This window comes from Paroedura picta, chromosome 3 (assembly GCF_049243985.1).
Source record: "Paroedura picta isolate Pp20150507F chromosome 3, Ppicta_v3.0, whole genome shotgun sequence".
Lineage (NCBI taxonomy): Eukaryota > Metazoa > Chordata > Lepidosauria > Squamata > Gekkonidae > Paroedura > Paroedura picta.
In genome coordinates, this window is record NC_135371.1 from 20,354,788 (window position 1) to 20,378,582 (window position 23,795).

The window sequence follows — 23,795 nt, forward strand, 5'->3', positions numbered from 1 at the left end:
AGGGGGGAAGGGGAGGGGGGAAAGAAGGAAAAAAAACAGGAAGGGAAGGAGAAAGTGAGAGGAGAAAGGACTGAAATAAAGAAAAGGGGAGGGGGGAAGGGGAGGGGGGAAGGGGAGGGGAGGGGGAAAGAAGAGAAAAACGGGAAGGGAAAGAGAAAGTGAGAGGAGAAAGGACTGAAATAAAGAAAAGGAGAGGGGAGAGGGAGAAAGGAAATACTCCAAAATCAAAAAAGAGGAGGAATCAAGAGGGAGTCAAAGATAGCCCAACCTTCACTAGCTACCAACCCACACCTGACTTATCCCCACCCCCCTACCCAGCCATACCAAATTAAATCAACATATCCACCCACCAATCAGCCAAAACAATAAACCCAACACAATTAAACACCATCAACTGACCTACCCCAAACCCACCCAAAACAATTAATTCTACCAATTAAATAACTAACCCCCACCCCAAACAACTGATTCTACCCCAAAACCACCCAAATAATCAATCCTACCAATTAAACAATCAATCACCATCAATTGAACACCCAACCCAGCCTGAGGAAATTAGCTCAATCAACCAATTAGCCCAACTTACCAACCAACCCAATAACTTGCCCCCCACTTACCAAACAACCCTACCATCCAACTGAACCACACCCAATTCATAAGCCTCAGTCCCAAGCCAACATGAAATAACACACAGATCACTCATACACCACACACCCCTGGATTGGGCAACCCTGAGGTGCCACAATAGGCGATCGGGACTACCCCTCCAGGCTCCCACAACGATACACATCCTACACCCAACACATAACTACACAAGTGGAACTGGGAAGCCCTGAGAGGCTGTAATTAGCGATCAGGGCCAACCTCCCACAGATACACAAACTCACACACACAAAGACAGAACCGGGGTTTAACAATCAACCCCAGCCAAACCACTGAACCAAGAATTGAACCAACAGTGTCCATAGAGCTCACAATGCCTAACAAATCTGAAGAAGGAGGAAAAGCAGGGGCCTTGATAGGGTCAGGGATCCCAATAATAAGGGGCAAAGGCAGGGACAGCGGATGGCGGAGGTACATCAAACCAAGGGGGCCGAAAACCAAACATACTCAGGCCCCCTCCAGACTCTGCCCCATCCCTCGTGACACTAGGGTGGAGGCAAAGGTAAACAACCCGCCTCTGACACTGGTGCTGTGCAACGCCAGGTCAATAAACAACAAAACCTCTACGCTGCAAAACTACTTTGTAGAGCAAAGAGCGGACCTGGCGTGCTTGACAGAAACCTGGACCAGGGAAGGGGAGACAGTTGCCCTCAAAGACCTAGCCCCTGCTGGGTTCTCTGTCCTCCACCAGTCCCGGACAGCGGGGCGGGGAGGAGGGGTGGCAATCCTAACCCGAGAGGCTTTCTCCTTTAGAGCCCTCCCTGCGCCGTCAATACCAGGCATTGAATGTGTTGGCCTCGGATGGGGATCAACCGAGAGCGTGGCCATCTGGTTAGTATACCGCGCGCCCACTGCACCACCAGATGCCCTGCCTGCCCTGCTAGAGGCGGTGGCGGCCTGGACGCTACAGTTCTCCAGTCTACTAGTCCTGGGGGACTTTAACGTCCATGCTGAGCTACTGTCCTCTAGAACTGGACAGGACCTAGTGTCAACCATGGCAACACTGGGGCTCTCGCAATTTGTTGTTGGCCCCACCCATCAAGCAGGCCACACCCTGGACCTTATTTTCGGCGTAGGTTTGGATGTGGATCTGGTCACAACAACAGCCGTGCCATGGTCAGACCACTATGCTCTAAAGGCTCGGCTAAGGCTTCCACCACCTCCTCAGTTGGGCGCCGAGCAAATTTTAGCTCGCCCGCGGAGACTTATGGATCCAATAGGATTCCTGAACGCTCTGCGGGAACCAATGCCTCCCGGCACTTCTCTCAATGGCCTGGTCAGTGACTGGCATGACAGACTGCTGACTGCCATTGATGAGAGAGCTCCCCGACGCCCTCTCCGGCTCCGTCTCAAGCGAGCTCCCTGGTACACCGAGGAGCTTCGCGACAAGAAACGGGAACTGAGACGGCTAGAGCGAGTTTGGAGGAAGACTCGTGACGAAGCCTCGAGAACATCTTATAGAATGCAGATGAAAGCCTATGAGATGGCGGTGAAGTCAGTAAAACGCAATTTTTACTCGGCTACCATCGCATCTGCAGACTCACGCCCAGCTCAATTGTTTAAGGTAGTTCGATCCCTCACTGCCCTGATTGAAGGGCAACAAAACAGTAGCCAATTGGACATCAGCTGTGAGGCATTTGCGAGCCATTTTGCAGACAAAATCTCGACACTCCGCCACGACCTCCCTCCAACCTTAGATACAAAAAGTGAACTAGAGGCCCCTTGGCCGTCTTTGGAGAAAACTATGAGTAACTTCAGACGACTCACGCTGGCCGAAGTGGACAGGATACTAGCGACAACAAGACCAACTACATGCCCACTGGACCCTTGCCCATCCTGGCTCTTAAAAACAGCCGGCATAAGAATAAAGGGCCCCCTCCGGGAGATAATCAACCTATCTCTCACAACAGGAGAATTCCCGGAGGGTTTGAAAGAGGCCATGGTACGTCCACTGTTGAAAAAAACATCTCTAAATCCACAAGAGCCTAACAACTACAGGCCCGTCTCGCACCTAGCATTTCTGGGCAAGACGATAGAAAGGGCAGTCGCAAACCAACTGACGGAGTACCTGGAAGAAGCTTCGGTCCTAGACCCATCCCAGTCTGGCTTCCGGCCTGGCCATGGGGTAGAGACAACGCTAGTCGCCCTGACGGACGACCTCCGTCGCCAGTTGGACCGAGGCGGGTCGGCACTGCTGATATTATTAGACCTCTCAGCGGCGTTCGACACAGTCGATCACGAGCTTCTAGCTCGCCGCCTCATCGATGCTGGAATACAAGGGACAGCCCTTCAATGGCTGATCTCCTTCCTTCAGGATCGTGGACAGAGGGTTGCAATAGGAGAGAAAACATCAGACCGCCGGCAACTTACTTGTGGAGTCCCACAAGGAGCGGTCCTCTCTCCTATCCTATTTAACATCTTCATGCGCCCTCTCGCACAACTGGTACGGAAGTTTGGGCTGGGTTGCCACCAATATGCAGATGACACCCAGCTCTTCCTCCTGATGGATGGCCGCCCTGACTCTCCCCCAGAAGCATTAGCCAGCTGCCTGGAAGCAGTGACGAGATGGCTCAAGCAGAGTCGTCTGAAGCTCAATCCTTCAAAGACGGAGGTCCTGTGGCTGGGTAGGAAGGGGCCATGTGAGGAAGCGTGCCTGCCTACCCTGGATGGCGTGCAGCTCTCTACGGCTTACTCCGCCAGGAACCTAGGCGTGATTCTGGACGCCTCCCTCACAATGGAGGCCCAGATCACAAAGGTAGCGCGGCTGGCATTTTACCATCTCCGCCAAGCCAAACTACTAGCGCCCTACCTGGCCCCGGAACATCTAGCCACAGTGATCCATGCGACGGTCACCTCTAGACTGGACTTTTGTAACTCGCTCTACGCAGGCCTGCCCTCAGCCCTGACCCGGAAACTACAACTGGTTCAAAATGCAGCAGCCAGGATCCTCACAGCAACACCGTGGAGGTCTCATATCCGGCCTATTCTCCACCAGCTGCAATGGTTACCAGTTGAATTCCGGATCAGACTAAAGGTTCTGGTTATTACCTTCAAGGCCATACGCGGTCAGGGCCCAGTGTACCTGAGGGACCGCCTCCCCGCCTATGCCCCCAAAAGAGCTCTACGCTCTACTGCCTCCAATCAGCTAAGGATCCCTGGCCCTAAAGAAGTCCGTCTGGTCTCGACCAGGGCCAGAGCATTCTCTGTTCTGGCCCCTACCTGGTGGAACGAGCTCCCAGAAGAGATCAGGGCCCTGACGGAGCTTAAACAGTTCCGCAGGGCCTGCAAAAAGGAGCTCCTCCACCAGGCATTTGGCTGAGACCAGACGTAATCAACAGCGACCAAGGGCCCCTGCTCCCCCCCCACCCCCCCCTCAGAATTCAATAAATAAACCACCCCCCTCAGAATCCCATCAATAAGCCCTGGACCTGTTTGTAGTACTATATTGTTATACCGTTATATTGTGCTGTTATTTTGGTTACAATTATTAGTTATCAGTTATACATGTTACAGACTGTTTTATGTATTGTTCTCTGTTATGATGTAAACCGCCCTGAGCCTCCGGGGAGGGCGGTATATAAGTATGATAAATAAATAAATAAATAAATAAGACTGATAAATAATAGCTCATGGGCCATTATTTAGAGTGCTGTATTTCTCTGCTCATGTTCAGCAAAAGCAAGGAAAACATGGACCTTTTCCATAGAAGAAAGGCACTGAATTCTATTTGTAGGCTGAATCTCTTTGCAGGGACACTAGGGCTGAGACGATGTGTCCAGCGCTGTAGGATGCTTTCCATCTTTTTATTTCTGGATTAAAAGTGAAATGTTAGACACGTTTTGGTGCCCAATTTGCACAAATATCACCAGCGTCTAATGCATCTGACAGCTGTATCCAAACTGGTATAATGAATTAGACTCTATCAGTTAGGAATGGCAGAATGCCTCCCTTAATGAAGCTAATTAACTATCAGCCAATAAAGATGGATTTTTGTTGTCGCCTCGTAATTATTTGGTGCCGTTTGACATTCAGCCATTATTAAGATCATTGTCATATCTCGGTGAATTATTGAAAGGAAAAGGATTATTAAAACGGGAGTGCTGGAGGGCCATGGAAGGCAATATGAGAAGTGGAGGAAATGCAGACGAGTATGTTAGCAGGCCTAATGTGACAGGTTGCTGCTTAAGGAGCATAGAAAAGTTATGTGCAGCAGCCACAATCATCCACTTGCATCTATCTGTGTGCCATCCCTAATACTTTAGCATGCTAAGGTTGTACGTTTTGGCACATGCAAAGGGTTAGAATTGGGGGAGGGGGTGGAAAGTACAAATCCAGTACAACTTCCAGTACAAATCCAGAAATGTAACCCTAGTCACGCCTCAACACTCTATGAATTCCTCAAACCTTTTGGTGGAGTGTCAGGGGGCTGACTGTGCCAATACTTCCAGGACTGTGCCAGAAGTGCCATCGCAATACATTTCATGCTGTTCCCACTGATTTTCCACCTGCTGTCTGGAGGAAAGCAACAGTAGGATGTAAGCAAAGGCGGGAAGAAGAAGAACTGGTTTTTATACCCCCATTTTCACGACTAGAAAGAGTCTCAGAGTAGCTTACATCACCTACCCTTCCTCTTCCAACAACAGGCACCCTATGAAATAGGTGAGGCTGAGAGAGCCCTGACAGAACTGCTTTGCAAGAACAACTCTAACAGGATTGTGACCGGCCCAAGGTCACCCAGCTGGCTGCGTGTGGAGGAACGGGGAATTGAACCTGGCTCTCCAGATTAGAAGCCACTGTTCTTGACCACTACACCAAGCTGGAAAATGTCAGATACCACCAGAGAAGTTACAGCCCTAGAGCATGCATAACGGAATGAGGTAATTCTGTTATTCAGGGTATTTCTAGATGTGACTGATAACAGTTTGAAAGTCAGCTTCCAAGGGTGCTGAGGTAATAGCAACACTGAGTGAAGGGTTAAAAATCTTCACTTAAAAAAACAGCCAATGGGACAGGCTGCTCACAGCACAATGATTGGCCAGCAGCAGCTTAGTGGGAATTGTCTTAATAGCTGTTTGCTGCAGGGAATTGAGTCAGAATCTGATTCTGATACTGGTTCAAAGAGCAGTCTGACAGAACTGATCATATGCTCTGAGGAGAGACTTTAATTAGAGAACTGAGTTTATTGAACTACACTGACCTGAGGCAGCTACTGGGCATGAGAATTTGGGCAGTGAGTTTATATTCCCAATTCAGACCAAATTAAAAGGAGAATTCTTTTAAGAAGAGAATGGGGATCCCTGCACAGTTAGAAAAGGGGAATTAGGATATGATGATTTCCTCTGACTTGTGTGAGAAAGTGCTTCAGACTCCTCAGCAGACAGAAGAATGTGTATTTCTAGGAAGGGAAAGTGGAGGTACTAGCAGAAGGGTACTTACGTTCTAGGAGCCAGGGAAGTTTAATAGAGCTCACAAAGACAAAAGAAAAACAGAATACAAATAAAATGGTGATTCCTGGCCCTCGAGAGATGTATATGGCCTCAACCAGAGCCAGGACCTTTTCAGTCCTGGTCCCTGCCTGGTGGAATGAGCTCCTGGAAGAGCTGTGAACCCTTTAAGAATTAACTCAATTTTAAAGGGCCTACAAGATACATCACAGTCTGTAAGGGAACATTTTATTTTGGAGGAGAAATTTACCTCAGAGTGGGGAAGTGTGTGAGGCTCTGCCATTCTTTAAAAGTAGTTTTCAGGTTCAAAATTGAGACATAAGAAACTGCACTGAACAAATATGATACAAACACATCAATAACAACTCTAAATAAACCAACAATCAAAAGTCACAACCCAGCATCAAAAGCAAATAAAAGCAGACACAAAAGCAATATCAATTTAAAACAAATAAAGAAAGGCAGGAATCAATAGCACAAAGAGCAAGAGAACAAGCACGCCTATGATAGCCAGGATTGAGTTTGAGTTATACTCACTATATTTCATCCTGTCTTCAATGCCTCTGAACATATGATAACTGCCTTTCCCTTACCTGGAAGTAGCTAAAATCCGCTTCTACATACCTTGTATTTGCAACAGGGTTTGAAAACACCCGGTTTCCAGATAAGTTTGAGTGCTCTTACATTTTAGAAATCCAACTGTCTGCCAAACATACTCAAGGAGCCCTGAAACTATATATCTACAAAAACTCATCTCCTTCAACAGGAGATGCACTTTTACCTTTGCACCTGAATATCCTATCTATCTAGTGAGCCTCTTGTGGCGCAGAGTGGTAAGGCAGCCGTCTGAAAGCTTTGCCCATGAGGCTGGGAGTTCAATCCCAGCAGCCGGCTCAAGGTTGACTCAGCCTTCCATCCTTCTGAGGTCGGTAAAATGAGTACCCAGCTTGCTGGGGGGTAAACGGTAATGACTGGGGAAGGCACTGGCAAACCACCCCGTATTGAGTCTGCCATGAAAACGCTGGAGGGCGTCACCCCAAGGGTCAGACATGACTCGGTGCTTGCACAGGGGATACCTTTACCTTTACCTTTATCCTATCTAGTATCTTGTCTTTGCAGGCAAACCAGGAAAAATATAAATTGTCAAGGAAAAAACAGATAAGTGGCTACTACTGAGACAGAATTCAATTCCAAGCAGAAACATTTATTTTATTATGCTCTCACTTTCTGAGATTGAGTGTACCTCAACATGCTGGTGAGTGGCAGTGGGGACCACAAGGTGGGGCAATTTTGCTTTGCTTAAAAAATTTAATGTGTTCTATTCAGCCACAGAATCTTATTCAGAAGCATTTAGGGGGGGGGGGGAAGCAGCCAGTCTGATACATGGAAGTCTTCGAGTAACTCTGAATTATTTATTAAGCGTAGTTATGTTGAGTTGAATCCTGCCAGCTTTTAAGTTGGTGCTGTGCTGCAGCTGCGGCCATCGAAAAAGGCTATGCCCAAGATTGTTTGACTTATGTGGACAAAAAGCCACGTAGTACAGGCCCACAGTGAGGAGGGGAATGGGGTGAGATCACCCCCTTCCTCTTGTGGGAAAGCTGGTTGGCCCCTATCCGTTCCTTGGTGTCCCTTTGATAGGACCACATTAAAAAGAAGAAGAAAAAATCACATAGCAAATTAAGTCTTCCAACAATTTGAGGTGAATGTTGTCCTTTTTTCTATTGTTATGTAGACATTGGCAAGTTTCCAAACCTTTTGCTGTATGGGAAAGGGCTCCTACAGAATTACTAAGGTCACAGAACTAAGGTCTCTCCTAGGGTTGTCATTGTCAAATTTTAAGTGGGTCCTAGTCATCACCCAGAATTACTACTGATCCCCAGACTACAAAGATCAGTTCCCCTGGAGAAAATGGCTGCTTTGGAGGGTGGATTCTACATAGGCCCCTCTATTTCCCAAACTCTGCCTTCCCCCAGATTCCATGCCCAAATCTCCAGGAATTTTTCAACCTAGAGTTGGCACACCTAATCTAAGCTAGTCATAAAAGGTAAAGGTAAAGGTATCCCCTGTGCAAGCACCAAGTCATGTCTGACCCTTGGGGTGACGCCCTCTAGCATTAGAATCATAGAATCATAGAGTTGGAAGGGGCCATGCAGGCCATCTAGTCCAACCCCCTGCTCAACGCAGGATCAGCCCAAAGCATCCTAAAGCATCCAAGAAAAGTGTGTATCAACCTTTGCTTGAAGACTGCCAGTGAGGGGGAGCTCACCACCTCCTTAGGCAGCTTATTCCACTGCTGACCTAGTCAAGGCATTAACACTGCTGCCTCAAAGGGAGTTAGTTACAAGAGGTAAAGAAAATTATTCCTTTAGGCCACCGGGGAGCTGTGGACACCCTGATGACATCATGCTGTGCTGTGTTGACAGGACTTGCCAGGTAAAATGAAGAGGGCCATTTTCAGAGTCCATGCCATGCTCTTCTGGGATTCTTTTGCTTAGTATGTAGTACATCCTCTTCCTCCCAACCACCCCTAAGAAGAAAGATTTGCATTCACAAGGGATAGCTAGACTGTTTTTAACCAGCAAACCTCTGTATATGACATCTGTGAAAAGAGGGCCCATAGTGGCTGTTTGCAGGTTGAAACCAGAACCTTGGAGGTAAATATAGGAGAGAGAACGTGATTGCACCAAACTGCCCCCTTGCTGCCATATCCAGTTCCTCTGAGCCACTGTGTAAAATCGCACTGCAGGAAGAAAACTAAGGAGAATTTAAGACTAGGTTTGACCTGTGACAGGTTTGTGTGCCCATTAAAATACACCCACAAGAAATATCACCCTGCCTGCTACTGCAGAGAGCATGAATGGAGAAAGGGCGCTCTATAGAGACGTAAGGAACCAGATTAACCAGTATATTAACCTTATCCATTAAAAAGTGGGTCTGTGGGAAAATGTTAATGACGGACTGAAGAAATCCAGCTTTTTAATTATTTTGAAGGATTCATCACACACTTTTAATCTTGGCCTTCTCCCAAGGTTCTCATGGTGGTGTGTATACACCCAATTTTATTCTCACAACAACCCTGTGAGGTGTCTTGGATTGAGAGGGGATGACTAGGCCAAAGCCATTCGGTCCGATTCATGGCAGAAGGGTGTGTGGTGGGGGAGGGGATGGTTGACCCACGGCAACATAATCCTAGGGTAATGGTAAGATCTTGTGTAGAACTACTGCAGTCTAAGACCCTTGATTTGAGGGGAGGGGGCACAGGCTGAAATAACCCTACATAGAATTACACTGCTGTATGTTAACCAGGAACATCACGCTGGCTTTGTTCGCAGCAAAGTTAGGTGGGATAGAAAATGTTGCATGGACTGTTTTTTTCTGCTGCTTCTCTTGGGAAATAAAAATGTTTGGCCAGACAACAGGGGGTGTGATGGGGTTGACAGAGTGTTGGCAATGGAAGGAGTGTGTAAAGTGGTTGAAAAACTCAGTTAAAACCCCAAGAGATGCAGAGAGAGAGAGAGAGAGAGAGAGAGAGAGAGAGAGAGAGAGAGAGAGAGAGAGAGAGAGAGAGAGAGAGAGAGAGAGCATGTGCCTGTTAGAGAGAACAAAGTCAGAGCCATGGCACCTTTAGGGCCAAATAAGTTTTATTTCAGGTATAAACTTTTGTGCCCATGCACAGTTCTTCAGAGAGAGGATTCTTCTGATAGCACAATTTACATTGGCATCGCTCTGCTCTGCTGTTTACTGTGAGAGAAGATCTCTCTTCTACTTTTTCTCACTCTGTTTCTCACACACACATATGTGTGTTTGTGTGTGTGTGTGTGTGTGTGGGGTAGAGTCCTGGAAAGTGTCCCGGAAAGTGCCCCCCACCTCCCACCAGCGGTACCCATGGACCTGGCGATCCTACATGCCCGCCTCCAAACTCACAGAATCATAGAGTTGGAAGGGGCCATACAGGCCATCTAGTCCAACCCCCTGCTCAACGCAGGATCAGCCCTAAGCATCCTAAAGCAAACTCCTTCAGCTTGGTCAAGTGCCTTGGACTATGGTCCCTGTCCTACCTATTAGTTCAGGGGTAGTCAACCTGTGGTCCTCCAGATGTTCATGGACTACAATTTCCATGAGCCCCTACCAGCAAACACACAGGTTGACTACCCCTGCATTAGTTCACCAGTCCCCATCACATCTGTCCACAGTCAAACAACCCATGCCGCAAGGCCAGGCTCTCCTAGGCCGGTACCAAACGCTGCATTTGTGCACAGCAATTAGACGTCACTGTCATATGCAGCTCCTTTTTATCCCACCATAAAGCTCTAATCATCTTGCAGCTCGATGTTCAGTGCCACTGCAGTGGTTTCCCTTGTGGGAAGCGCAGACTATATTTATTCTGGAACATTTCAGTGGGAAGCTTTAATCTGTGTAATCGCCTCAGAGAAGATTTCATTCAGTGAGGGGAAAGCAATTACCATTTCATTTGCAACTGAATCCCTTCCCGGGATTCTCCATCTATCAGCGAGAGCGTCCTGTCAGCCTGTTTACCTGCGTGGACTTTATTGGACTAGGTGCTCATGCTTCTGGCAGCCATTTTGGCTGATGCTGGGGGCGGGGGAGGGGGAGGGAGAGGGAGAGGGCTTTTCAGTCAATAGCCTCGGTCACTTTTCTCTTCCGGCTCGTGACTGCGACTGGATTTTACATAACGCACAAAGCAAACCAGTGGATATAATCCTAGATTAGAAGGATTGCGGTACAGAGAATGAAATACAAACTCATAAACACAACTCCTAATAGACCTTTGCTGTCGTCATTTAGCTATTCCAGACCGGCCAGAAAAATTTGCAAGATGCACAGATGGGCCCATTACTCAATCGATCCTTCTTGCCGGTTTTCTGAAATGAATGTTAATGCCTGTGCATGTAATTGAAGGAGCTACTGTCCTTAATGAGTGGTGTAAAACAGTGTCATCACTCACTGGAAAATACGGTCATGGTTAGTGCCCTGGATTTTTTTTTTTTTTTGCTCCCACACAGCTCTGCAAAAATCATAAAAATATGCAAAAGAGGTCACTGACCCCTTGATGCCCTCTTGGTCTTTTGCTGGGACTATACTCCTTTAGCACTAAGTGGTTTTCAGTCCACTAAAAGACGCTGGACTTGTGTGTGTGTAAGTGCCCAAAGAAACTTGTTCCGCAAAGGACAACTTCCACCATAATGGAAAAGAGCTGTGAAGAAGTGGAAATAACTCACAGTGTTTGACTTCCCCAAAGAATGTTATCTTTGGGGTCGTCCTCTCCTCCTCCTTAACGGTTGGATGTTCAGCACAGGTTGAAATGTACTTGTTTGTGATCACTTCCCAAGTGCTGAAAAAAAAATATTCTGGAGCTAGGTCTGGAAATCCATGTACATTGAAGGGTGGAGCTCAGGAGATGGGAGGGCGTGAGGAGGGGAGGGACCTTAAAGGAGAGCCAGCATGGTATAGTGCAGGGGTAGCCAACCTGTGGTCCTCCAGATGTCCATGGACTACAATTCCCATGAGCCCCTGCCAGCAAACGCTGGCAGGGGCTCATGGGAATTGTAGTCCATGGACATCTGGAGGACCACAGGTTGACTATCCCTGTGTGTTGATTGTAGCAGATGCTAATCTGAAGACCAGTTTTAATGCCCCATTCCTCCACATGAAGCCTGCTGGGTGACCTTGCACCAGTCACGGTTCTCTTAGGGCCTTTTCGCACAGGGATCTTTGTTGCAAATTGTTTGCGGAATGAAAAATCGCCATTTAAAATAGTGGAATTCGTCGTTTTGCACACCTGGCTTTGTAGTGGAATCAGTTGCGTTTTTTAGCGTTTCCCACAGGCTTCCGGTCTCGGCAGAAATCGCTAGAAAGGAAGCGCTATTGCCAAGCTCGTCCCGCCCCTGGCCGTCAAGCAGCCAATGGGCAGCCGTTAGCATGCTCCCAAACAGCCGCTTTCCCTTTAAGAAAGGTTTTTAAAAAATAAAAACAGACCCATAGCAACGAATCTGTGTAGATTCGTTGCTACGGAGAGACCCATCCAGCTGCCTAATGTGAGCTGTCGTTTGATTGTATGATCGTTTGCACGCTGCCTCGAGTGATAAAAAAAATCCCCCCCCCCTTCTCACGGGCTCGATTTTCGGCTGAATTTATGTGTAAAAAATAAAGGGACTTTATTTCAGCAAACGGGCTTTTAAGTGGTTTGTGCTTAGTGACTAAAGGTGAAGGAATCAAGCCAGGGAAGCCTCTAAACAGAAAGAGGCTCGCCGGTGCGTTTATCCCCGCTCGCTCCGAGAAAAAAAAATGGTGATCGCTTCGCCGGAAGCTCAGAGAAGAGAGCCAGGGGGAGGGACTTTGAAGAACCAGCAACAATGGTAACGCACAGGTCTTTAGCGCTAGTGTTGCAGATTGGTTGCAGGAGTGTATCGCTATCCGGAGGGTGAATCCACTTTTCTGGATTCCCCTGAAAGCGCTAAAACGAAGCGCTTATTGCTGATCGGTTTCAGGAGTGTTGCAGATTGTCTACGACGTCGTGGGTAATGCCAAATTAGTAGCGTTTTCAATTAGCAACCATTGTGCTATTTTTAAGCCGTGGGAAATGGCCCTTAGAATTCTCTCAGATCCACCTGCCTTACAAGGTGCCTGTTATGGGGAAAGGAAGGGAAAGGTGAAGATTCTTTTAAGTAGAAGAAAACAGGGTATATGTGACAGAGTACACCTTCCAAAGCAGCCATTTTCTCCAGGGAAACTGATCTTTGTAGTCTGGAGATCCATTGTAATTCTGGGCAATTTCCAGGCCCATCTGGGGGTTGGCAAACCCATCTGGAGCAATTTATCTGAAGCCAACCTTGACTTAGGGGATTGCAGACAGTGCAACATGAGAGCTAGTGTAGTGTAGTGGTTAAGAGTGTCAGCCTAGTATCTGGGGTACTCAGCTTTGAATCCCTACTCGTGCTAGGGAAGCTTGCAGCACGATCTCAATCCAGTCACATTTTCCCAACCTAGCCTACCTCTCAAGACTGTTGTGAGGATAAAATGGAGGAGAGGAGAGGAGAATGATGGCAACTGCTTTGAGTCCCCATTGGTGGTGGTGGGGGGGGGGGGAAAGGCAGAGTATACCAGCATGTCTAAAGGACATACCCTGCATGTCTAAGGGACTGCTTTATGAATATGCTCCTTGGAGAGCTTTGTGATTGATTCATGCTAAGCATTCGGTGATCGCAGGCCCCAAAGATATACAATTGGCCTCCACTAGAGGCCTTGGTTCCCACTAGGTGGAATGAGCTTTCCAGGGAGATCAGGGCCCTGATGGAACTCGAGCAATTCCACAGGACCTGCAAGGTGGAGCACTTCCGCCAAGCTTATGGTTGAAGAAAGCGGAACTCAAATCCAGATAACACCTGATCAGGACCCTCCCTCCTTCCCCTCCTTATGGGGCTAGCCATTCAAAATGTATTTATATTTATGGACTGTATTTTACATATTTTACTAGACTGCTATTGAAATTGAATGTTTTTGTTTTTATATTGACTGCCTTATTAATACCTGTGCTGTCCACCACTCAGAGGTGGCCTAGTCATGAGGGAGCAGTATAGAAGTCACAGGATGAATGAACGAATGAACGAATGAATGAATTAGACCTGAGACAGAAAAGCATATATACAATTTGCTCTTTCACTTTTTATAAAAACACAAGAGGAGCTGTGTGTAATGTTGCATCTAGCCCAGGATCTTGTCTCTCACAATAACTAGCCAGATGCTTCCTGGATGATTAACCATCCAGGCATGAGGACCAAAGCACTGGACAAATGGTAAAATGGCAAGGAGGTATCATTTAAGGAAGATGAGTCTAGGGGATTTCCTAAACTGTTTAATCCTTGACTATATGCGGATTGTACTTAATATGCACATACAATATCAGCTTTAAGATATGCCTTTGTACCATATGACTTGCTTTAATAGCCACTGATAGATGCATCTTCTACACATTTGTCTAGTCCTTTTTAAAGCCACCAAACTTAACAATGTCCTGTGGCAACAAATTCTACCCATTAATTAAGCACTGTCCAAAGTAGAATTTCCTTTTGGTCATTCTCCTGTATCTACTGCCCATCAAAAAAGATCTCTATTCACTTTCACCAGTCCATACATAATTTAAGAAACCTCTCATCATATCTCCTCTTCATTGTTTTTTTTAATTTAAAAAGTCTTTCTGTATAATCCAGTACAGGGTTATACTCTTCTAAGTCTTCACTTCACCCAGAAGGGAGTAATTCACCTTACAGAAGCATAGCCAGTGTAGTGTGGTGGTTAAGAGCAGTGGTTTGATCCCCCAGTTCTCCACACATAGTCAGCTGGGTGATCTTGGGCGAGTCATAGTTCTCAGAGCTCTCTCAGCCCCACCTCCCTCACAGGGTGTGTGTTGTGGGGAGAGGAAGGGAAGGTGATCACAAGTCACTTTGAGACTACTGCAGGTGGTGAAAAGCAGGGTATAAAAAACAACTCTTATGTGTCTTCAAATCCTTTCGGAACTGGGATGTGATCACCTTGATCTTTTTGGTTGCTCCGTGGTGCTTGGGCAACAGTTGACTTTTAGTGGCTCTGAAGGGTTTTTAGGGCAAAACAAGTTCTAAGGTGGTTTGCCAATGTGTAGCAATCCTTAGAGATCCCATATCCAAGTACGCACCAGGGTTGACCTTACTTAGCTTCCAATATTCTGATGAGATCAATCTAGCTCAGGCCCTCTAGGTCAGGATGGGTGCCCCTTACAGTTATTTTTAGTCCTTTGCTAATGTGGGACTTGTCTCTTTCCTTGTCACTGTAAGCTGATCTTCTCATGATGACTTGGATTCTTTGGGTGTTCCTGGGTGGTTGATTACTTGACAGTACATAGATTTTGCATGGGAGGGAAGGTGGCATGGTATAGCCTGATCTCATCTTGGAAGCTAAGCAGGGTCATTGCTTGGAAGGGAAACTATAAAAGAAAAAAAAAGACTCTGCAGAAGAAGGCACTGGCAAACCACCTCTGTTTTTCACTTGCCTTGAAAGCCTTTACCTAAGGTTGCAATGAGTGAACTGTAACTTGGATCTATGGGTATTCCTGTATGGCTGATTCCTTGACCATATATAGATTTGAATATTCATGTACAACTTCACCTTTATGATCTGCTAATGTACCATATTGTGAGCTTAAATGAACTCTGGGGAATGGTAGAGGACAGGAAGGCCTGGAAGATCATTGTCCATGGGGTCGCGATGGGTCGGACACGACTTCGCAACAACAAATGTGCCGTATGATTTTATCTTAAATATTGATGATACAATATCTTCTCTAGAATATTCTAGCACAGGGGCTGTTATCACGACATGTAAAAACAAGGCTACCCAGTTGAAGGATAAGTTGCAAGTTTGTGATGCTTTAACATGTTCACAGATTCTTTCCAAATTAACTGTATGTCCTAACACATTCCCTTTCTAACCTCCATCTAGTGTAGCAAGGTTTTCCATTTTTTTTAAAAAAGCTGTTATCCGATTTACAGCCCATATTGATTTTTAACAAAATTTCACACTGTGTATTTCTGCACAAGACACTGTGTACAAAGAGCCTTAGGAACTGCAAAATATTATTAGCTCTTTGGCTTAAAAAAACAGATTACTCACCAAAGTGATGTGACAGATTTCCATAGTTATCGGCACTGTCCCTTGTAACATGCTACGTCTTTATGATGAACCCACCCAATGGCTCTTAATTCTTTCCAAAGCAGAACATTTTTGCTGGCTAAACAGTAATCTGAAAGTTGCATCTCTGATTTCTGTGGAAGTATGATTTGCCTGCCTACAAATGTATTTGGGGAAATCACGCCGTGCCATACAAAAAAGAATGTGAAGACTAACAGTGCAATCCTGTGCAGAATCACTATGGTAGAAAGGTCTATTAAATGTTTAGATTGGAGGAATGCCATACAGGAGTGCCCTTCTTAGATTATAAGGCAGCCATATTCTACAATGGTGGGGATCTTCAACAGAATTCAAAAGGAGTGAACAGTAGAATCCCACAAGGATCAGTATTGGTGCTGGAGCTATTTAACTTATATATACATCATTTAGAATTGGGGGTGACAGCTACTGAATTCTTCCTGGAACAAAAGAGCAAGCATGCATCTAAATATGAGGAAATGTAACACCTCTTATTTTATATTTTTGCAGCTTTAAGAGAATATTGGTTGCTTAGACAACTTCTGGACTTGTCTCTCTTGACAGTACTTGTAGCAGCTTCCATACTGAACAGGAATTAAAACAGCAGTCCCGTATTGAGCAAACTGTGAGAGCAGAAATTTGATGTAACATCATAGAGTCCACCTTCCAAAACAGCCATTGTCTTCAGGAGAATTGATCTCTGTAATCTGGAGATCAAACCCCACCATGGCGGACCTCCACAGATCCTTCCTACACATGCTTCTGCATGTTCCTCCAAGCTGCTGCTCAGTGGCAGAGCATCGGTTTGGCATGCAGAAGGTCTCCAGGAGGTTCAGTCATCAGAATCTCTAGCTAAATTGATCAGTTGTGTGAGACTACACTTGAGAACCTGAAGAGCCACTGCTACTAAGAGTAGATTGTACTGAATTAGATAGACATATGATCTGATTCAGGACATGAAGAAGAGAAGAGCTGGTTTTTATGCCCTGTTTTCACTACCTGAAGGAATCTCAAAGTGACTTACAATCACCTACCTATCCTTTTTCCACCCTGTGGAGGTAGGTGGGGCTGAGAGAGCTCTACGAACTGTATCTAGTCCAAGGTCACCCAGCTGGTTGCATGTGGAGGAGTTCTTTTGATTAGAGCAGGGGTAGTCAACCTGTGGTCCTCCAGATGTCCACGGACCACAATTCCCATGAGCCTCTGCCAGTATCTGGGAATTGTAGTCCATGAAGATCTGGAGGACCACAGGTTGCCTACCCCTGGATTAGAGGCTGCCACTCTTAACCTCTACCCCATGCTGGCTCTCAGCTGGATGATCTCATAGTTGCCATGGAAGGACCTTGATCCATAGGGGTGACAGCAGAGATAAGAGAACGGGTTTGAAAACATTATGACTAGAACAAGCCAAAGCTAGCAAGGAACTTCTGTTTCTTTAAGAGCTCTCAGACACAAATGCATAGGTCCAATTTGACTTTGAACCATGGCTGTGACAGGGGGATGGCTGATGGCTCCTCTCTGCTGTATTGCATAATTAAGCTGGACTCCCATTTCTTCAGCAGGGAAGACAGATATCTTGAGCAGCATAGCATCATGGAGGAGCATAAAATGGCTGTGATGGTTTTCTTGTGATCGCAATCTGACAGCCAATCAAGCAATAGTTCCACCTCCACCCAAAGCAATTGGCCTGAGGTCTCGGCAAGCCATTGGTTTCAGCAATTGAACAAAGCCAAAGTAAATTTGCCATAGAGAGGAGGGAAAATCCATCCTGTATACCTGTGTGGAGGCCACAAAAATGCCTTTATTCTCTATTAGTGCAAAGGTAGACACTGGCATTCTGCAGAATTTAGAATCATAAACAGCAAGCATCCTAAAATATGTAGGCATTTACAGTTATTTGTCTAGTTTGGCGTGGATGGGTGAAGCTGTAGGGTTGGTTGAGATGTCCTTATGGAAATGAAGAATACAAGGGTATGGAGTCTGAAGAGCTATCAGGGTTGCCAACCTTCAAGTGGGGCCTGGAGGTCTCCTGGAATTACAAGTGATCTCCAGTTCCTCTGAAGAAAAGGGCTACTTTGGAGGATGGATGCTTTGGAACTGCACTCCACTGAGGATCCTCCCCTCCTCAAGCCATGCCCTCTCCAGGCTCCATCCCTGAATCCCCAGGGATTTCCCAATGCAGAGTGAGGAGCAAGGTGACGGGATGACAACAAATGACTGAATAGCATTTCATGCTGCTGCTGTCCACACAGGGGCTAGCTCTTGCCCCTGGGCCCTAGTGTTAAGCAATATTCTGAAACTTCATGAGACAATCATAGGATTCTATCAAAGATTTTGTGACAATCCAATTTAAGAATGTTCAGGGGCCAGAATTATTTATTTTTGTGTGTGCCAGATACCAAGGCTGTGCCTGCTGTCTTATTTTCCTCTAAAGCCTACGGTGGAAAACACTTCTCTCTGGAATGGATACCCTCTCTTAGTTTCCTCTTTAAAATGCATTAATTAGCGGCATTTGTAAAGCAGTTCAAGGGCAGCTGCTAAAGCAGTGTACTGACTCCCTGTGTTCTTAAAACTATGCTCTTGTGCTTTATGTTGCAGAAGCAGTGGGGCTGTGAGGACTCACTGTTCTCAGTCACAACTGGTCACGTAGCCTGTGTGTGATCGTGACTGGTGTACAAAAGCGAGTGCACTCGTGAAGATTGCGTAGCTCCACGGGTGGATGATGCTAAGTCGCTGGATGACACTACAGAATGGGTTGTTGCTGAGTAGGGCCACGCCCACATGTGTGTTAAGGAGGATCTCCATTTGCAGGATTATTGTGTAATGTTCTTCCTTGCATAAATATTACACATAGGCCTCTAGTGAACAATACCAGTGTGGGCACGTAACTGTTCTTTATACGCTTACTGGGACAGTGTACCTCTGGAGTCCGTGCTCATTAATGTTGCTGAAGATGCTCGCAGCAAAGCCATAATGTGTTTTTAAGACTGTGAATTTTAAGCTATTTTTAGGATTCGCTTTGAGATGAAAGCTCTTGCATGTGTTTCCGAGTTTGTTATGCACTTAGGGGCCATTAGCTGCAAAAGTCCATGAGAATCCATCCCCTACAGGGAGAAGTGATGAAGAATGAGTCTTTTAAGTACTTAGCAAAACCCACCTGGAGGTTTGGCTTGGTCATAACTTTTTTTTAATAGCCCCAAAACCTAAAGAGGTATGATTTAAAGGAAGAACAGAAGGTGGGATGTTACAGCTGGGATGCTCTGCTAGTCCAAGCCCCTCTTTTCTGAAATGGATTCACTTTGAGATATAAAGAAGTATTTAAAACAGTAAGAAGCCGGTCCCTCAAACAGAAACATGGGGATGTAAGTTTTGCTGAGTTGCAGCTGACTTATGACAACACTACTGGGTTTTCAAAACAAGAGAGGAACAGAGGTAAGTTGCCACTGCCTGCCTGGGCATAGCAAACCTGGACTTCTCTGGTGATTTTCCATCTGAAATCCATCTGAAATCTGATAAGATTGAACTAGACTGGGCCACCTAGGCCATGGGCAAGTACAAATGCTGGCTAATTATAGCTAGGTCCCTATACTACTCTAAATCCAGATGTGAGTCCTACACATGGCCCAGGAGTATATGTTCTGTAGTTCCTGTGCCACCACCTGGAAAAGTTTTGGTCCTTTTAAGTGAGATGGACACACATCAGCCCACCCCTCAACTTGGGGCTGCATGTGTGTATGTGAGGCAAGGCCAGGATTCACACCTCCCTTTCGCTCAGGTCTTTATATGGCAATGTCAAGTGAAGCAAAAGCTTGAGATGAGATAACCCAGAAGGTCTCTCAAAGCCAAAAGTAAAACCTGTAATAATTGTATTCTCCACACACACTACTAACTAACACACCATAATAGTTTTATTCTACACATAGAGCAAAATCTACAAGGTGAAATTATAGCATACAGATTACAAAAGGAAAAGACAGTTTCTGGTTACTTAAGAATTTACACAATCCTCAGACATCTCTGCCTTGCCTCAACAGCACCTGGCCTTGGCCAAGGGCGACAAAGGCTTGTTTCTTTGGGACCCATATTTCTAGGGGCTTTCAGGGGTAAGGAGTTCAATTTCGGGACCAATTACAAAGCAGGGTGTCGATTCAAAATCCCAACCAAAGGAGTCTTTCTTCAATTCCAGGGTGCTTTGCGCAGAGCCCCAAATATGATGTAGTATGAAAAGAACACGGAGCAAGAAAATTGGTTTCAGATCAGGGAAATTTGCCGCTGGGTTGGAGTACTGACAAGGCATTGGAATAGAGGCCAGGTGTGACACTGGTAAGATTTCCCCACCCTCCCCCCACAATGCTTATGTACTTTCCCTGTCTCATGATTGTGGAATCTGGAATTTCAGTGTATGCACAAAAAACAGGACAAATCTATTTCATTTTCTAAAACACTGAGTTCTTTCTACAGCAGGGGTATTCAACCTGTGGTCCTCCAGATGTCCATGGACTATAATTCCCATGAGCCCCTACCAGCATTTGCTACCCCTGTTCTACAGCAGTTACCACTTTGCTTTTAATTTCCGGCTTCCCAGGAAGAATGGCAGGGAGTCACTGTCTCTGGGACAATGTCACCACAATCAGCAATCACATTGCTTTCTATCTGCATTCACTATTTTGCCTTCTGAACCTGGAAGTGACACCCTGGTCTAATTCATTCACCCCAAATACTCAATGCTATTCCATTTAATCTCTCAGTGAAAAGCACACTAGGTTAACAGAAGCTTTGATCTCTGGTTTTAACCTTGGTCAAAGATTCCCTGATGTAATTATACTGATTCATTGTGTAGTTTTAAATAATAATACTTTGCTATAAAAGGAATACTAAATATTCCCTAATATCATACTTCTGCCAAATTAATACCTCTATCCTTTAAGATAAATACTCATTCAAGCATGAGAGTGTCCTGGAAGTCTCTATAGGATGCTTTTAGAGATTATATTTGTATACCAATCTACCTTTCCCTTAATAATGTAAACTTTGCTGAATCAGACTGATGGTCCATTTATCCTAGCATCCTGTTTCACACAGTGGCCAACCAGATACCCCAAAAAGGTTCCCCTAGCAGGGCACCTCTGTCATACACATCAGCATCCACATTTCAGAGGTCTACTGCCTCTGAACATGAAGGTCTACTGCCTCTGAACACTGATAGCCATGATTTCACTATCATGGCTATTAACCTTTAATAACTTTAATCACCTTTTTAATACCCACAGCAGTGAATTTCTAAAGTTATTTACTCATTGATCGTCTTATACAGAAAAATATCAAGAGATGTTCTCCCACATTCTCTTTTTTTTCATACAGTTACAGCCACTGTCTCTTGCAGATGTGGGATAGGGGTCCATTCACTGCCAGATACACCAATTCAAAATCAGCTATTGAGTAGCAGGATAATCAACTTAACAGAAAGAGACTATATGACAACAAACAAGAGAAGAACCTGGGAACCATCTATTAACAGTGTGAAGTAACCACAACCAATGGAATCGATGTAGGCAAATGTTTGGATGCAACATTCTAATGAATTGGCATGTAATACAAAGCATCCATAGTAATAAATTACCACCAATAGGGTACCACTAATAGGGCGCAACCTACTCATAATCTAAATAACTCTCCATTAACAACTCTCCATTAAATGAGTAATATGGCACAGTCCTGGTGAACATTTTTGTCAAAAGACTTAACGAAAAGCCTGATTGAGCAAAACCAGAATTTCCCAAATATTATTATGTATTGAGTTTCTGAAAATATTTCCGGGTAGCATGTAACGAATAGTGTGATGGGCCAAATATCACCCTCACAAGAACAATCAAGACCTAATATCTACTCTGTAAGTTGTTGAAGTATCCCAAGCTCTATTGGGAGACCTTTTTTTTCCCCCTCTCTCCAAAATGAGGACATCTACGGGGCCTCGAGTTTTTTCAGACTCACAGGGATCAAACAGTGGACACTGATGGGAATCAGGTCTGGGCCTCATGAAAGGATGAGAAAGCATTATAGAAATACAGCAATCTCACCAACCCAGCTGATGTGGGCCAGTGACTCACCAAGTTACAAAAAAGAAGTCCTTGTTACGATATCACTGGCCTCTCAGCAGAAATATATCTGGAACCCTTCTGAAAGCTGCCTGAACAACCATTTTCTCTAACTGTTTTAAACTTAGCAAAACAGGGGGCAGAAGTCCTTGGAAGCTAAATGGATATCCCACACATTTGCTGTAATTTATTTTGTCTAAAAAAACCCAGTGTGTTAGACTGGAAAGTCTGGGAAAGCATAGAACGGAGGAAATCATCACATTTTAAAGACCCCTGATTGTAGTTGAAAGAATTTGTCATCTTCACAGCCACATTCTTTAAATTGCTCATAAACAGATGCATACTTCATCCGTGGACCTAACCTTGGCCTCATTTGCTCATAGTGCTAAACAGAGATCTGGCCAGCAAGACAACAGAAGGCCTCTAATACACGACCAATTACTACGGCAACAAGTCATCACCTTAGCCAATTGTAAAGCAGCCTGACCCTACTAATGAGACCCTTAATAACAGCAGTGAAATAATGTGATCAAGTTGTGGTCGTACCTTGTACATATTCTCTCTCCCTCTGTCCTGTCAGCAGACACACAGAAATTAGGGAAATATAATTAGTGGGAACAAGTTTTTGCAGGCAGGGCATGTCTAGAAGCAGAAGAATCAATAGAAATTTAGTCCAGACAAAGCCGAAAGGCTGTGGACTGAAAATAAGGGAGATTCAAGAGTAGGTACCTTGCCAGTTGTACATGAGATTACATCTGACCTGAAGGAGCAGACCAGGGGTGTTCCTTGGTGTCGCACTATCCTCAGAGAAGCAGGTGCAAGAAATCATAAAGAGCACCTTTTCCCCTCCGAGTTTCAGCTGGTTTGCAAACTGCACATGCCTTAAGAAATGATCTGGCATGCCCTTGGTGACACCCAGATTAGTCTACTTTATGTGACATACATCATACGGGGCTGCCCTTGAAGACCATTTGGATGCTCCAGCTAGTATAAAACACAGTAGCTAGATTTCTTAATGAATCTTGTCAAAATAAACATGTATCTCCAATTGTTTTACAGCTTTATTGATCTCCAGTTTGCTTCTGAGGTTCAATGAAGCATTTGGGTATGAAGGCTGTAGATTTCCTGAGTTCAAAACACTTGAAGGACTACCTTATCCCTGAATATGTCCGGGTAGAGTTACCAATCTTTAAGTAGGATGACCAACCTCTTGGTGGAACCTTGCAATGTTCTGGAATCACAACTGATCTCCACATGACAGTGATCGGTTCTCCTGGAGCAAATGGATTCTTTGGAGAGTGCACTGTGAGATCTCACGTGCCCTCTGAGGACCCTCCCCTCTTCAAGTCCTGCCTTTCCCTGGCTCCACTAAGACTTTCCCAACCCTGAACTGGCAACCATGTGTTCAGACCCTGAGATTAATGGATTAGGTCTTCCTGAAGGAACCTACATGCCATTGTCTGAACCAAGACTGGTGGGTCTTTTGAGGTTGCCACCCCTCTGGACTATCCTCTCCTAGGAAGTGAATACTACTACCATTACTGGCCTTCTGGGGGAAAAAACTCAAGACATCTTTGTTCTGATTAAGTATTCAACAGCTCTTTATTATTTTCTTTGGAGGCTTTTATGATGTTTGAGATTTTAATGCTGAATATTAGTTTTACGTATTGTCATTGACAGCTTTGGAGGGAGCTATCTGAGATGAAAGAGTAGCATGCAAATTACCTAATAAATCACATAAATTAGCTGTAGTTGCCACAAACTGTTGAATAGTTGACAGCGACACTAAGTTCTGTGATGAGACTGGAATCCAGTTTGGATTTCTCTGTTATTGAAGAAAAGTGCAAACAATGTCAAGTTTTACCTCTCCCTATAGGATTACCTTAGCTCACCG

At 45.3% G+C, this 23,795-nt stretch overlaps 1 protein-coding gene across 22 annotated transcripts in view; it reads right to left on the reverse strand.

Annotated features, from left to right (window-relative positions):
• The window catches only part of CADPS (calcium dependent secretion activator), a 438,674-nt gene that overhangs the window by 378,173 nt on the left and 36,706 nt on the right, over positions 1-23,795 (reverse strand). The window lies entirely within an intron of this gene.